Genomic DNA, 4,292 nt, shown 5'->3' on the forward strand with positions numbered 1-4,292 from the left:
CAAATTCTTGTTTATATTATTATTATTATTATTATTATTGTTATTATTGTTGTTGTTGTTGTTGTTGTTTAGGACAAGAGGCAGCTGGTTTCTTTTGTTGTAAAATAGAACTGTAAATCATGTAAATAATGAAAGGAAGATTTACATACATACCACTCAATTCTCATCAATTAATATAACTAACACCTAAACTTTGATTTTTTTCATATATGTTTATTGGATCCTAGTTTGTCCTTTGTGGATAGGGAAGGAGAGAAGTAAGAGAGTAGAATAAATCTGAAATCTTTGTAGAGAGAATCGAGGAAAATGTCAGTCTATTCGTATTTTTGCCTCGTATTTATAAAGACATGTTATGGAAACCATTTTTCATGCCATTAAGGCTGTAATTGAGTTTATAGATTTGATGCTATATTTGTGTTACAATTTGATGCCCCGTTTGTGGTAGCTTTTTCATCACAGCGCGGTGAGAAACCACAGGCAATTGTGTTTGGAAAGTGCGGTGTTGCGGCTTGTTACGATAATTTTCATTAAACACAGGTCTTGACGTTTTATCCTATCATTATTACGTTAATAGTCCCTGTTGGCTACGTTTACATTCTACTTGATTGTGAATGAGGTCATCACCCCACGTTCTTCTCTTCTGCCTCATCTGTCTTGATCGCGATTGCGTTCTTCTGCCCTCATCTCTCTCGATCGGTCCTCTCTCTCTCTCGCACGTCTCTCTCGCGACTCTCTATGGTGGCGACGAGTTGTCTTTGTTCTTTCCATCTTCCCTCTGATCTCTCTCTGGTGGCAACGAGTTGGCTCTCTACTCTTCATTTTCCCACTGATCTTCGGATCTCCCTTCGGTTTATCGCGCTCTTCGTACTCCCACGATATCACCTATATCTTTTTATGGAATGACCTTCTCTTTGCGTTTTGTGGCTTTCTGATTTGTAGTTTGAAGTGGAAATTTAGATTTTGTGATTTGTGCTCTCTCTTCATAATTTGGATTTCGATTTTTTATGAATGTGTGATTGATGGAATGTGATTTCATCTTTATATATGGTGTTTCAGTGAGAATTTGAGAAATGGTTGAAAGAGGGTGGTTGGTTTGTTCATAGCAATGTTTTCGTTGCTCTGTATGGCTCATGGAATGGGGTTTTTTCTTTAGCTATGGTGTTTCAATGGGAGTTTGAGATATGACTGTAAGAGGGTGCTTCATTTATTGATAGTAATGTGTGGTGGTGGTGGTCAAATGCTTTTTGTGGCTTTCTCATTTGCGGTTTGAAGTGAAAATTTTGATTTTGTGATTTGCGACTTTATCTTTATGATTTGGATTTCTGTTTTAGCGAATGTGTGGTCGATGGAAAGTGGTTTCATCTTTACCTTTGGTGTTTCACTGAGAATTTGAGAAATGGTTGAGGGTGGGTGGTTGGTTTGTTCATGGTATGGCTGATGGAATGAGATTTTTTCTTTAGTTATGGTGTTTCAGTGAGAATCTGAGATGGCTGAAAGAAGGTGCTTCATTTGTTGTAGTAATGTGTGGTGGTGGTGGTCAAATGCGTTTTGTGGCTTTCTCATTTGCTGTGTGAAGTGAAAATTTTGATTTTGTAATTTGTGGCTTTCTCTTTATGATTTAGATTTCTGTTTTTGCGAATGTGTGGCTGATGGAATGTGGTTTCATCTTTAACTATGGTGTTTCAATGAAAATTTAAGAAATGGTTGAAGGAGGGTGCTTGGTGGGTTGATTACAATGTTTTGGGTGCCCTGTATGTACTTTGCAGTATATGCAAAATGTGGGTTAAGGTTTTGCCTTTATCGTTGGTGTTTGAGTGAGAATTTGAGAAAGGACTGAAAGGGTGTGCTTGATTTGTTGATAGCAATGTGTGGAGGTGGTAGACAGATTTATACTTTGATGGAATGTGTGGATGTGGTGATGCTGGTCTTGGAGGTTTTGGTTTCTGGTGGTGTTTGATGGAGACGTTGGAGGTGGTGAAGGTGTCTGTGTAGTGTTTGGTGGTGTGTGAAGTCTGTATGGCAGTGTGTGCGGTGTTTGTGATCTGTTGATAGCAATGTGTGGAAGTGTTGGTGTTGGTGTTGGTGTTGGTGGTGTTGGAGGTGTTTGTGTAGTGTTTGGTGGTGTGTGGAGTCTGTGTGGTGGCGTGTGAGTTGTATGTGTGGTTGGGTGTGGAGTCTGTGTGGTTGGGTGTGGAGGTGTTTGTGTTGGTAGCGTTGGAGGTGTTTGGTGGTGTGTGGAGGTGTTGTTGGGGTTGGAGGTGTCTCTGTGTGGTGGTGTGTGGAGGTGTGTGTGTGGTGGGGTGTGGAGTTTGTGTGGGTGGTGTGTGAAGGTGTTGGAGGTGTTGGCGTTATCTGTGTGGTGTCTATTGGTGTGTGGAGGTATTGGAGGTGTATGTGTGGTGGTACGTACCCTCGGTTGAATCTCCCAATACTACAAGCACTTAAGCGGACATTGCCGTAGCCCACGCGAGATATCCGATGAGACTCATTACCTGGACGATTCACGCATCGTTTTTTACGGGTCTTGCTGCTATCAAGCGTGGAACCATCTCCTCTGCTTGAACCTATCCCGGGTTTGGAGATACAACTTCATGCTCAGCCCTAGATCATCGGTTGATTGCTTACACCGAAAAGATACCATTTTCTCTTGGTCGTTTGTTCTCTTTCAGATTTGTGTCGGTATTATATACAATGCCACCTTATTTATGGATGAAAAAGTGTATCACTCATTATAGTTAAAACTTGTGATACTTTTTGTGATATGAAAGATTCCGTTGGTATAATAAATGTAAAAAAAATAAGAAATAGTATTAAAGATGCACATTTGTAAAAAGCCATGGCTACAATTTTTCCTTCGATTGTAAAATTCGCTATTTCATGGTCAATATCTGACAGTATTAGTAGAAAAATTGCGTTCTTAAGTTTTCTTGTTTGAGTTGCTCAATAACCTCGCCTCATTTGATTGCTTGAAGCTGGATGATAGGCTTTAAAAAATCATAAGTAATTTATATTTCATCAATTTGATATATTTAAACAATAGGGGCATTTATATGCATACCATCTTACAATGTATTTATTTATGTAACACCTGAACTTTACTTTATACATTTATACCACCCAAATATTTTTTCACATCAAAAATTTCATTTTTTTAGCTAAAAAATAGTGAAATAAAGGCATATAGGTAAAAAAAATTGAAGTCTAGGTGTTTGATAAGTAAATACATAAAAATTTAGTGGTATATATGTAAATCTTCCTAATAATTAATATGAAACTCAACAAATATTTTAAAAATTCTTTTTCTCCTTCATAATATCTTTTATTAACAATAATAATTAAATTTCTTTTGATCTATATTATTTTAATTAAATTATTTTACTTTGAATTAAAAAAATTTCCACTATAATATTAACTTTATATTGTCCTTAAAAAAATTTCCATCAATGAGGGGGCAGATTAAGCTTAATTAAAGTTATTATTAAATAAATCACCTACTTAATAGCCTAATTATTGATCATTAACTCCTTTATTGCGCAAATGCAATGAGTTTCCCTCACCATTGAAAATTAAAAATTAAAAAGCAGGAGGTTAAATTAAAAAAAAGTAATTATTCCGAATGAATGAAATGAACAGACATCACACGTTCTGTTACAAGAAAAAGAGTGCAAGGCCAGCATGGCACTGTCGTCAAACTAATCGTCCTAAATAATGAGAGCACGTGCTCCCCAGCATTATGATTAAGAGATCCAATTATCGAGGATTAAGATACTAATTACCCTCATTAAAATATTCGAAGAGTTATGGAATCGATAGATTAGCTTAGGATGAAATTATTACACTAACGAAAGATTAATGTAATCTCCATGCTCAGTAGTGATTATAATTATAACTAGTATGAATTTGTATCTTTAATTGATCTTATAGTTACGTATATTATATAAATTTTACTTGCTAACCATACTCGATGTTCTCTGATTTCATAAAAAATATTTTATTGTTAATATTATTATAAATAATATTAATCTTTGTTTTAATGATAATTATTTTAGAGAGATTTACATATATATAGACCACATAATTCTTATGTATTTACATGTCTAATGCCTAAAGTTTGATATTTGCATTTATAACACTTTAGTGTAAGAGTGGTATTTTTTATGTTAAGTTTTTGAATTTTTGGTGTTAGATATGTAAACAAATAAGAATCTTGTGGTATAATTGTAAATACCCCATTTTTAACATCTTAATATACTATAATATTTGATTTTAAAATAAAGGTGAATATATATATA

The sequence above is a fragment of the Phalaenopsis equestris genome, unplaced genomic scaffold, assembly GCF_001263595.1.
Source record: "Phalaenopsis equestris unplaced genomic scaffold, ASM126359v1 Scaffold001027, whole genome shotgun sequence".
Taxonomy (NCBI): domain Eukaryota; kingdom Viridiplantae; phylum Streptophyta; class Magnoliopsida; order Asparagales; family Orchidaceae; genus Phalaenopsis; species Phalaenopsis equestris.